The following is a 14330-nucleotide window of genomic DNA, read 5'->3' as shown; positions in this document are numbered from 1 at the left end:
GATTTGCAGTCACAGAATGGTGAAATTCACATCTTTTAAGTTGAGCTTTTAACTGCTTGTTTTCTTCAATAAGTTCAACAGTAGTTTCAGCTTCCCTTAATTTATCTTTAAGAAAACCATTTTCAGCTTTAAGAATAGTAATTTGTGACTCAAGATCTTGGTTTTCAAGCAAGAAGCATCTAATATTTTCAGAAATATGATCGATCATGAGATGAAGATCTTCAGTGTCAGGGTTATGAAATACTACCTGTTCAACGTGATCTACCATGAGACATGATTGGGACTTGGTTTTTGATTCTTCATCATCTTCTGAGTCGTTTTCCAAGTCCTCCCAAGAAGCCATCAGTCATTTCTTCTTTCCCTTCTTTGACTTCTCCTCCTTTTTCAACTTAGGACAATCAGATTTGAAATGCCAGTCTCTTTGCAGTTGTAACAAATCACTTTGCTGAAGTCTTTCTTTTGTTTCCTTGAGCTGCTTCCCTTGCTTCTTTCCCTGAGTTTTACTATTTTTCTGAATTTTTTGGCAAACAAAATAAATTTATTTTCAGAAGAGTTATCACTGGATTCATCATCCAAAGGGTTAGAAACAGATGTAAGAGCTATTCCTTTTCTTTTTAAATCTTTTTTCAAATAAGTGTTTTCAAAAGCAAGTAAATTCCCTCTCAAGTCATCATATGTCATAGAATCAAGACCACTACTCTCAGAAATTATTAATGCCTTAGTTTTCCACTCTTTTGTGAGACTTCTCAAAACTCTTCTCACAAGCACAGATTCAAGATACTTGATCCCCATAGCATCCAAGCCAACAATGATGATGTTAAATCTTTCAAACATTTCATCTATTGATTCTCCTTCCTTCATTGAGAATATTTCATATTCTCTGTTTAGCATATCTATCATGGTCTTCTTCACTATGGTGGTTCCTTCATGAGTGACTTGAAGTTTGTCCCAGATTTCCTTTGCCATTGTGCATCGTGATACCTGTCGATATTCCTCAAAGCTGATTGCACAGTTGAGCAAGTTGATAGCCTTGGCATTGAGCTCCACCTTTTTTCTGTCTTCTTCGGTCCAACTGGCTTCGGCTTTAAGAGTGACTACTCCTTCAGCACTTGTGGTGGTTGGAAACTGAGTACCCTCTAAGATGATCTTCCAGAGTCTGTAATCTACTGCTTGCAAAAAAATCTTCATTCTTTCTTTCCAATAGGTGTAGTTCTTTCCATTGAAAAGAGGAGGTCTGTTGCTTGACTGTCCTTCTGTCAGATTGTAGGATACCAGGTTTGAGCTACTGTTCTCTGCCATCTAGATCTTTTCTCCAAACTGCAAAATTTGATCTCTTTGAAACCAAGCACTGATACCAATTGATAGTAATCAGTGGCTAAGAGAAAGGCGGGGGTTGAATCTTAACCCCTTTTTACTGAGTTATCCTTGCTATCTGTTAGATTGCCTTGAGGATATATTTTTGATTTTTGTCTCGTACTTAGTCAAGAGACTTTTTCTTTTTATCTCGTAACCAAACAAGAGATATTTTTCAGTTTTGTCTCTTATGCAGCAGAAACATAAATGGAATAGAAGAGAGAGAAAATCACACCAAGATGTATCCTGGTTCAGCTGCTAAGTGTAATGCAGTCTACAACCAGTCTCTATCACAACAATGATGGAATTTCACTATAATCATCTTTGATTAAAGACACCAATTCTCCCTAAGAACTACCCTTCCTATCCGGGACAAGTCCATAATCTAACCATAATCCTGAACTTGACTTGGTCACCTACCAAGCTTTCAACTGCTAAGTGCTAACCCAACTTGCAAGGAGATTCCCACAGAATCATGAAATACAACACAGATGTACAAAGGACCTCTAAGGACATCTATGGCTTTTTCTTTTAATTTTGTATACTCTGCCTTTTTCTGCTCTATGGCTTTTTCTTACAAACTTCACTGTTTGTCTTTTTCTCTGAGACTCAAGACAGACAAAATTAAACAGAAAAATACAAAATAGAAAACATTGAAGGAGAAGAACTTCTGTTAGCTTGGGAAGCTATGAGAACTATGTGCTTTCACTCTTTTTTTTCTTACTTCAAGCCTTGGCTGTTCTAATTTATTTATAGAAGGAGAAGCCTCCAAGGTTGAAACTATTGAACCGAGCTAATCTTCTTCTTCTTCAAACCAAAACTGGTTTGGCTAGAGAGAGAGAGGAGAGGAAATTGAATGTAAAACCCAACATGAAATTACCTCTGTCTCATCCCTTCACACCAAACTTCATCAATCTGGGCCTTCCATCTTTACTTGCTCCCTAAGACGGATTCCTAGTCCTTGATGAGTCATTGATATTTGACAGCTCCTCCTGCTCTAATCTTTTGCCTCTTTCTCCACGTAGCTACAGTAGCTAGGGGTGGCAGTGGGGAGGGTAGGGGCGGGTTTTTGCCCTACCCGACCCCGCCCCGCCGTCCTTGCACTCCACTACTACCCGCCCTACCCCTACCCGCGGGTAGTAGGCTGCCCTACCCTAACCCGCCCCCACAGGTACCCGCCCCGCCCCTACCCGCCCCTATAAAAATTTAAAATTCATAACTAAATTAAAATACAAACATAAGATTCATACAATGTCAAATAACTTGAAATTAAAAAAAGATTAATGTTTAATCACTACAAATTTAATAGCATAATAAAAAAATTGCATCAAAAGAGTCTTCAATCATTATTCTTGTTCTTCCACCATTTAACAAACCTACATTGAAAACACAGCATAAAAACTAGTTAAGTTAAGCATTATGATCACTAAACACAAAGTTTTATCAAATAACTTGGCACCATTTTTGAAAAAAAGGTGAAATAATTTTTCAGAAGTAACAGCAATACCACTGAGAAGAAAGCAACACCAAATTAAAATTCCAAAGCAAAGATAAACAAAAATAGAAGCAGCTAACACTTATTTTAGAATTGAACAATTTGCATAAGTATAGTTTCCATGGTCAACAAATAAAATAACTTTAATGATAATGCAATTAAAAATTACTATATAACTATGCAGAAATAGTTACTTTAACTCTTACTTTGTAAAATAATAAATAAAAAAACCAATCTTAGTAATGCCTCATGTTAAGAAATAAGAATATATAAAAATTGAGTCCTATTAACTAATCTCACCACTCTTTACCTGTTAACCACAACTAATCAAGTGTTATCCCAGCAAAAATTTTTCAATTATATCAAAAGACCAAGTGCAAACTCTACAAGCCTGGTTCCAAGTTCCAAGTTCCTAGTCAATCTTTTTAAAAGTAAAGCCAAAAACAAATTAGCACCAATGCATCATATATCACACTGTAGTCTCTTCTCTAAATACTTAAACCAGCTTGACAAGAACTAACTTTAAAAAATTTAAGTTTATTCAATGTTAATTCTAATAAAATTCATTGTATAAAATAAGAGTAACAAATTTACAGTCAACGGGTTAATAATTTAATTAGCAAATTTGATACAACAATACTAAATGTAAGCTGTAACATCAGCAAGTGAATCACTCATTACCTAAATAAGTTTCATGTGTATACATAGCAAGCATGATGACTTGATGGTGTTAGATTGAAATCAATTATAACTAATCAAGCACAAATCACAAGATTGACTGACTCTGAATCAGTTCTAAAAGAATACATGGCATTATGGATAATCAGCCTTCAATTTTATAACTACCACAAGTATCTTGATTGCTAGAAAATATTAATCAGGAAAGCCATAAACAATGCTTAAACAGAAAAGCCATATGATATATATTTAACATAAAAAATGAGAAGTAATAGATAATTTCAGTTTCCAAACATACTTTGATTTAAAAAAATAAAGATACATAAGACCAACACACATAAATTAGGCCGATTCTTACTAGTAAGTAAGAAAACTTACAGTTATTACTCAAACAAATTGTAAAGCTCATGCTTTAAAGAAGTACATAAATCAACTCAGATTAGCAAATGTTAATTTCTTTAAAAAGGAGAGGACCTTGGCAGGGCCAACAAGTTCCTGAGGGCTGAGGACATCATTCTTTATATCGTCATTTAGGGATTTTTCAAGATCAATAATTATTGTACTCAAAGAAGTCCTCCGTCATTCATCAACAATTTACATAATATTAATGAAAAGGCAAGTTTAACTGTTCTAACATAAAAAAAATTAACTATAAAATCTACTCACAAAAAACAAATCTGGAGAAGGCAAGAAGCAAAGAGCAAGCCAGTAAGCTGTAAGTAGTGAGTAAAGGAGGAGTGCTTGCTGCTTACCAGTGAGACGACGACAGAGGAAGGAAGGACCGAAGACTGCAAATCAAAGAGATGAACGGCGAGGAGAGTGACGGCAACGAGAGAAGTGCGAGCGAAGTGAGTACGGTGAGGGAGAGCAGCGAGGTGAGCGACTGCGCGACGACGGCGGTGAGCAACTGAGCAAAGCAAGCAACAGCGGCGGTGAGCCACGGAGGCGGTGAGCAAGGTTGCTGCTGTGTGGGTTTCTGGGATCTGGGTAAGTGAGTGCTGTGTGTGTTTCTGAGATTTGGGTATGTGGGTAGGTGGGTATGAGGGTATGAGGGAGGCAACCCTAATTGCTAAGAGAGATATATATATGAGGGAGTATATGTACACTCCGGGGTGGGTAGGGGCGGGTTTACCATGAACCCGACCCCGCCCCGCCCCGATCAACACCCCGCCCCGTTCAGGACCCGCCCCGCTTCGGGTCGGGTTTAAACCCGCCCCGGTCGGGTTGGGGCGGGTCGGGTACCCGCGGGTTCGGATACTCCTGCCACCCCTAACAGTAGCTACGTCCTGTGGTGGTTGATCAAAAGTAGAGACGAGTAATGCTTTCAAGGGATCTTCTTCCTCTGACCGAAGTGGATCTCTTCCATTTTTGGGTATGGAGAGCTTGAAATTACTTCACTACAACTTACCTTTAGTGGCAAATATCTCAGCCACATCATACTTTAGATTTTCTTTTTCTTAATGCCATCATTACAATGGCTTTATACCTGCAACTAGCTTCTTCTTCTTTCTTCTTATAACTTATTTTTGCTTCCATTTTTTCTGTGAAGTGACAACCGAATAAAGAAGAAAGAGAGGAGAGAGAATGCAAAAAAAGGATTTCAAAGGATTATGAAAGGAAGTAAAAATGAATTAAGTTTACACTCCCCCATACCTAGTAGCGTGTAGCTCATTAAAGGCAATCAAATCAATTCTACTTTCTCTTTCATGTTTCCAATGCTATTAATGCAAGTAAATTAAATTTTAAAATCCATTAAAAGAGAGGGTGGTGTCCGTGGACACATGCATCCATATAACAAAAATTGGATTTCACCATGTTAAAAGAGTAGCTTAACCATTGTGCCCCCATTTTCTTTTTACTTTCGGACCAACCGCCTTGTTAGGCTTAAAAGTAGTTTTCCTAGCCCAACAAATATAACAAATCAGCCACATATTATATAACATATTGCACAAGGCTGAATGTATTTTCTTAACACAATTGGGCTTTGATTTGCTTTTGTGCCCAATATACATAATCTGCACAACAACAAAATTATCAATCAGCAAATATAATTTGAAGATCAAATTAATAATTTTGTAATTAATTATTTTAATAATGTTTGATCATCATCAAATTAATTTGGAGTTTTTTAAACTCATCAAGGAGGAGGAATGCAAATTGCAAAGAAGAAGGAGAAGAAGAAGAAGGAGAAGGAGGAGGAGGAAGAACGTGGAATACAAACGTTAAAGAAGAACCGTTTCTCATTTCGCGCTATACAAAGTTGAAGAAGCGCGTCTTTACACACTCTCTAAATTGAGGGTTGCTTTTGTTGAACTTGGCCTAACTTGTATAGACTTGTATGCCAAAAAAATTTGTATGTGTGGCAAGTCTCTATTTTTTATATAATTGTATTTACTATAATGTGTTTTTCTAATTATAAATTTTTTTATATCTTCTTTATGTAATTGTAAAATAACAAATTTGTATACATAGTTTAAGATATTGAAGCTTTTTGTTTGGTTAAAAAAGAGAAATTTTAATTTCAACATGCTTTTTGCTGTAAAATTTTTACATAAACATTTATAATTTATATAAGTAAAATTTTAATTTTGTCCCAAATATTTAGATATATCAACATTGTTTTTAATTTTTTTCATCTTATTTTGATATTAAATATTTTAAAAATAACTTAATATTATTCTATTGTCAACTAAACAAAAAGTATTAATGGAGGTGATGACATATTTTATAACGGTTGCATATAATAAACTCCTATAATATTATTATTATAAATAAATTTAAAAAATAGTTAAAAATAACAAAATTAAAATAAAAAATTTCGAAAAGTTTTATGACATTGTGCTGTTCTTTCTTTTTATACTTAAATATTAAAACTTACTCACTTTATTTTATCCCCTTACTATCATTCATAGACTTAAGGGTCAATAAACAATTCCATTAATATAAATACCTACAAATCAACTTTATCCCCCAAATATGTGGCTAACCTTTTCATGTTTTTTTATTATTTTTATTTCAAATCCTTTAGTTTTCTTCCTCTTGTTTTTAGAAAAAAAAAATTCTAATTAGTTATTAAATTATCATTTTAAAATTATTGAGTGACCAAATATTTTTAATAATCAAGTTCTATTATATCTGTTATACGTTCCTTTTCTTTTTTTTAGTTTTCTGCTTCTTCCTCTTTTGGATCTTCTACTTCTCTTCTACTTTTTATATTGATTTTTTTTATTTTACTAAGTTCCTCCTAATTGAATTCGGTTACTTCAATCTCCAAAAATACAAATTCAAAACTTAAAAGTTAAACCAACAATCCCACTATTCATGTTCAAAAGTCTAAAAACACCAAATAATAAAAATTTCCAGTGATAAAATTCAAGAGCACATAAATTATCATAAAGTTCAAGAAGAATGTGGAATGAGGTTTGGTTTCATTGCCTTTAGAACTCATAAAACTATATGCGTGTACTGTTGGTTATAGGAGTAGCAAAACTGTTTGTTAAGTGGGAGGTTAATGGGTCTTTTTAAACAAATTTAGCGACCATTTTATTCTTATAATTTGTTGGAAGGTAAATATAATCTAAAAAATTGGACATTAAATTTATAGCCAACTTTTGATATTGGCTTTATATATTGTTATAGTAGATGATAGAATTGGCATGATGTTGCTTGTTTATCGTTGTAACTTTGTGAAAGATTAGAAGAAAATAAATTGATTAAAAAAGTAAAATGTAAAAATAAATCAAAGAAATTTAGAATGGCAAGCCCATTGATTTTTTTTAAATAAATTAAGCATATCAAAATTTTTCAAAATAAATTAACACAACATTAAATACCAAAATCAACCTTTTTAAAAAAGAATAAGTGTAATAGCACGTGATAAGATTGAAATTATAATTTTAAATTCTTTTGTTAAAATTAATTTGAATTATAATAATTTGATTAATAAAAATGTAACATATTATGTATTGTTTGTTTTTTCTTAATCTAGTATTAAATGTATTAACTCTAAAATAGTTATTAATTAGTTTTAGTAATTTACTTTTTTCAATAAATCAAACATATATACTCGATGTGACCATAAATAACCTAGTAATACTTAGACCCACCAACAAATTTTTATATGTTATTTTACTGTCAAGTAAGAACATATCAAAATGAGCTCAAAATAAATAATAAATTATTAGAAAATTCTAATGCACAAAATTCTCTAATAAACAATAAATAAGTTAAACCCACTGAAAAATAACTCAACACTTTTCTTTGATACCTGCAAAACATATACCTGAAATAATATTGTATCAATATTAGTATACAGTTTTACAATCATCGACCGTATTTACTATACGTGGTTCCTTCTTAAAGTTATTCTATATACGTGTGCAGTCGAAAGATAAATTACTGGACTTTATTTTATTTTTCTAAATTACTATAATTATGCATTATTCATTAAATACTACTTGTAATATAATTGTAATATTGTAATATAATTATAATAAAGATATTTTTCTAAAATAAATTTAGAAGAGAAAATAGTGCTTTCATTTTGGAGGAAAAATGAATTCATAAGGAATTGACACTTCACTTTTATTAGTTGATAATGTATCAAATATTGATTTTATATAATTATAATAAAGATATTTTCCTAAATTAGTATAATCATGCATTATTCGTTAAATGTTAATTGTAATATAGTTATAATAAAGATATTTTTCTAAAATAAATTTAGAAGAGAAAATAGTGATTTCATTTTAGAGGAAAAATGAATTCATGAGGAATTGACACCTCACTTTTATTAGTTGGAGGAAAAATTCAATTTTAGTATATTTTTCGTTATTATATATTTTTCTTTAATCATATATCCACTGTTTTCTTTCCTTCGTTTCAACATTTTGAATCTGAGTTTAACTTATCGTAGTTCTCACTTCTCATTCATTCTATTAGATGTAGTTGATAGCTATTGAAATTCTTTGATTAATATAAGTGAAAAATATATTATTATATGATAGAATTAATACGAATATATTTTGTTATTAAATACACAAAGTTAATGTAAAATAAAATTATACATAAAAAAGTAAAAAAAATAAAATTAAAATAGCAAAAACGATAAAAAGATTATCTTTACAATTTTGTTTTGTCATTTTATGTATAGAAGATTATAATATAATAAACTTTTGACTAAATTAATTTTGTATTTGTTGTATTCAATTTAAATAAGTAATAAATTATATTATTTTAATTTATTCCTTAAATTTATATATCATAAAAATCAAATCAATATACATAATTTTAAATTGTGTGATACTTAAATATTTAATCAAATTAATTAATTGATATAATTAATGCATCATAATGAATTGTATTTAATGAATTAAACAAAATAAATTAAGAAACTCTCAGAAACATGCTACGTTGACTCTATCATTAAATGTAAAAAATCGATTTTTATATAATAGAATCGATAATATAATAGACGGCGAGAAAGAGAAAGATAAACATTTTAGATCCTAAGTTGTTTCATTTGGATGTTGTAATGTGGATATCACATTATTTTACTTATTCTACCAACTTTATTTCAGTATCAATAGAATTTCACTACTTTTTAGTAATAAATTAAAATCCAAAATAAAACTGAAAAAAAAAGTAAAGAAAATAAAATTATTTATTGAAATTTTATTTTATTTTTTGTTATTATAACAGGTATTTTTATTTAATATACCAATACTGTATAAAATTAATCGTAAAAAAAGTATAAAATATAAATAAATATACTGAATTAATAGATAAAATTATATTTGTTATCTCATTTTTACTTTTAGCAGCACAATAGAATATCATGTACTCAACATAATTTAAGATGCAAATTATAATTAATTATACTTTTTATTTTAAAATATTTAAAATTAATCTTAATATAAATAAAATAATTTAATATATTAAATAAATTAATATAATAATATAAGTTAACTATTTTTTTGATTAATTTTGTTGTTTTTTTACTACCTTTAAAATTGCGACTTTTTTTTTAAATTTGACGGTAAAATAAAATTAGAGTTGTTGGTCTACACTATTAAAAAAAATACTATGCAATTACATTTATACATATAACATGTTCCTAAATTTTATATGCAAAATTTAAGATTATTCTGTATTTCTTTAATTTGTTTATGCCATAAATAAATATTATTTACAATGATTCGTATTGATTTAAAAGTTTAAAAACTTTTATACGTATTAATTTTATATTTAATATTAAAATATAAAAATTTACTATGTTATTTACTATTAATGTATGTAGTATTACATTATAAAATATAAAAATTAAAATAATTATTATATAACTTAGATGGATTGAACTAAATATAAAAATATAAAACAGAATTGTATTATTAAATTTTAGTAATTTTAATTAGTTAATAATATAAAATAAAATAAAAGTGACTATTTATAATTGAATAGTGTTGGTTGGTTAGACTAACAAAATCTAAAAAAACACTCTAAATAAAAAGTCAAATTAACTTTAATATTAAATTCATTAATATAATTTTAATTTTATATAATAGTTAGATAATAAATTAGTAAAAGCAAATGGAATGATGACTTTAATTAGTATTTGATAAAATATTCATTTAGAATAATTAAAAAAAGTAAAACTATGATATTATTAAAAATAATACATTTTTATGTTTAAAATACATTTAAATAAAATATTTGTAAAATATAAAATTTAGACTAATATAACTTCATGAATATTAATCATTAATCAATTATGAACTAACATAAAATTATAATACAATTTATTGAGAAAAAAATCAACAATTAATATTAATAAATATAAAAATCATCCAAACACTTTGATTAAAAGTTTGAGTGGTTAATTATTATTTATTATTAATAATATTTTGTTCATAATTAAAACTAAAAATATAATTATTCAGATTTAGATTTTAGAAGAATAAACGTATAAGTAATAAATAATCTATTTTATTATGCATATTATAAATTAATGAATTAAACTGACTGATATAATTGGTATAAATTATATGATATTTAAAAAGAAAATAAAATGAATAAGAAGAAAATAAAAAGAAATAGAAGAGATAAAAGTCTACAATAAAATAAATTGAGTGTGAGAGTTTTATTTTATTTTTTTTACAAATTTTATATCACATTCGTTTCAATAATAATAAATAAAAATACATCAACTTGATATCTAAGAGAAAAAGATGAGATAAAATCATAACACAATTCTAAAATAAAAGCTTAAATAAACCATAATATCATTGTACAACACAAATTAAAAGTAATTTCACACTATAATATACCACACAAACAGGTAAGTGACTTAAACTTAATTACGAAATTTTTTTATTTATGCATACATGATAACACCATGGTTTATAAATGCTTCATGGATAACATATTATATATTGCTCTGAATGATGAGTACGGGAGTTGAAGAGTGTATGGTGGTTTGTGTTCACGATAGTTGTCTTCTTGTGACGACGCCTCATAGAAAGAAAAAGAATTGTTGTAAAAGCTACCTAATGAAAGAGTAATTGGTAAATGAATGATATTTTCTTCTAGCATATATGGCCTTTTATAGTGGTAAAATAAAAACAGAAGGAATAAAATTTTATATTTTTATATTTGAAATAGAATTTGAGATTGATCGTAATAAAATTAAATAACTAATCAGTTATAATTTATGTATTTAAATAAATAAAATAAATTAAATAAAAAATATTTTTAAGAATTAATCAAATCAGTTAGTTCATAGAAATAATTAGTATAATTAATTTTATTTGATTTATTAAATTCAAAAAATAAATTAGAAAATAATTGATTGAATTAATTAGTTGATATAATTAATTTATTATAATTGATTGAATTTAATAAATTAAAAAAAATAAATAGAAAAATATACGAGACAATAATTTTTTTAACTAAATTAATTTGTATTTATTGTATTTAATCATTATAAGTAACAAATAATAATTGATATAATAAATTACAAAAATTTTAAATAATGGGAATAAACATATAGCATATAAAAATAATAAAAAAATATTTATAAATATATCAAAATATATAAAAAATAAATAATATAAAAATATTAAATATTAAATAATTTTTATGTAATCATTATCAATATTAATATATTGATAAATAATAATATAGTTATTAATTTATCTTTCTGTAAATTAAATATTATAATAATAATAATAATAATAATAATAATAATAATAATAATAATAATAATAATAATAATAATAATAATAATAATAATAATAATAATAAATGAAATTAATCAAAATATAAATAGGTTATCTTCTAATCAATAATAAAAGTGAAATATATTTTTTTATGAATTATATACAATAAATGATATTTAAAAAAATCTATACTAAATTTCTCATATTCTCATTATATATTTTATAGATTATTTAATTATTATTTAATTATTTAATAAAAGAAAGAAAAAAATTAATTTATAATAATAATAATAATAATAATAATAGAATTAGTTACTTAGATAGATAAAAGTACAAAATACGTTAATATTTTAATTGATTTTTGTTTTAATTTATGTTTGAGAACTAATTATTAAAATAGATATCCAATACAAAATTCTTCAATTTACTGGTAAATATTAAAGTGAAATTGAAAAAAAATAGAGATATAACCTCTATCTAAATAAATTTATTAATTAAATAATGTTACAATAATATTTTATTTTTATTAAATTAAATTAATGTATAATTTTATCTTATATTTTTAGATACAAATTAGAGACTAATTTTAATTATTGATAATATAAAATATTTTATATAATTGTTTAATTATGTTTATATTTTTGGATTATCATTTAGGTGAATACAAACCATATAAAAGATAGTTATTTTTTATGATATGATATTACGTCATTGAATATTTGTGTAAAACTATTTTACACTAATAGTGTATCAAAATTATAAATTGTACCTTAAAATAATCAACTTCGATGAAAACGAAGCATACATTTTTATTCTATGAAGTATTAAAAAAATAATAAATATAAAATTATGAGTTAGACTCTCAAATTTAGATTCATGTACCGAAAAAAAACTATATATAGACTTTAGTAAAACAAAAATAAATATGTAAATTATTTATTATTAAGGTAATTTTTTATTATATAGAGTAATTATACATCATATATTAATTTTGTTAAAATTATATAATTTTTTATAATATGATTAGAATCATTATCTTCTATCATAATCAGAGAAATCTCGGACAATGAATAAGAATATTATACCTGATATATATAGATTGAAATAGAAATATATGTTTTGAAATTTAGAAATATAAATTCTATTATATCTTCCTAAACAAACCTAAACAACTCTACACTAATAGCAGTGCCATGTCGTGTTTTTCAAGACTTATATTTAAGAACATATAGAATTTTAATAATAATACACGGATAATTGAAATAGTTTATATACGAATTTTCAAATTGTTATTATTATTATTATTATTATTATTATTATTATTGAATAATAAATAAGAATTAGAATTATAGTAATATTTTTAAAATTAATATAATTAAAATGACTAAAAATATTTAAAATTAATATGCGTTATTAATATCATAAAATTTGATCATTTTATGATTAAATTCAAATATTCTTATCATGATTACTACGATCGGTGCAATTATCATATCATTATCATATATTATTATTATTATTATTATTATTATTATTATTATTATTATTATTATTATTATTATTATTATTAAAATGATTAAAATATTTTCAATTGATAATTGATAAATAGTTTAATAATGTATTAAATATTAATTTGATATAATTATAATAAAGATATTTTTTATAAAATAATTTAGAATAGAGAATAGGAAAGTTCATTTTAGAAGAAAAATGGAGTCACGAGAGATCGATACCTCACCTTTATTAATCGGGAGAAAACCGAGTTTTAGTATATTAAATAGATTATTTAAAAAAAATTTCCCGAGCCATCAGACGAGTATTGTTATTACGTTAACCTGTTTCTAAGTCTAGTAAAATAAAATGCTACTTTTTGCTTTAGGTCAATTATTGATGCTTGACTAGCCATGCCCATGAGCCCAACATTGTTATTAGAAATTTAGAATAGTTGAGTCTTGTGTACCGAAGAAGAAAAAAGAATAGTCGAGTCTTCACTCTTAGCATACAATATTGTTTATCTTTTAAACAAAAATAAAAATTAAAAAAGAAAAGAAAAGAAAAAAAAGGTGTACTCTGTATACTTTTGGAGTTTGGTGTTGTTCTAAATGACGAAAGAGAAGAGAAAGTGAGAAACAAAAGAAGTCATGGTCCTCAAAATGGGGTTATTGGGTTGTTAGTTACAGTGAAGACCGGACCGTAGTTGAAAGAATACCAAGGAAGATTATTTTCATTTTTTTTTTCAAGTAGTATTATTGCTTGCTTTTAAATTACTTGTTACTCTGATTTTTTTATATATTAAAAAATTAATATATTTAAAGATATTTTATATATAAATATATTGATATTTTATTGTATAAAAAACCTAATACGATAATTATTTTAAAACAGATTGTACAACTTGTTATATCTTTATCTTTATTTTTATACAAATATAAATACAAATAATAATAGAAATGGAAAATTTTTTTGCTAATGTGATGCTCATACATTAAGTTTAAAAATTATTTGTTTAGGTATTGTTATTAGAAATTTTAAAACTTTATTTATAAATTTTAAGTTATTTGCTTAAATTGTTATTTTCTAAATTTTAA

This window comes from Arachis hypogaea, chromosome 9 (genome assembly GCF_003086295.3).
Source record: "Arachis hypogaea cultivar Tifrunner chromosome 9, arahy.Tifrunner.gnm2.J5K5, whole genome shotgun sequence".
NCBI classification, from domain to species: Eukaryota; Viridiplantae; Streptophyta; class Magnoliopsida; order Fabales; family Fabaceae; genus Arachis; species Arachis hypogaea.
Note: the sequence above shows the minus strand (reverse complement) of the source record.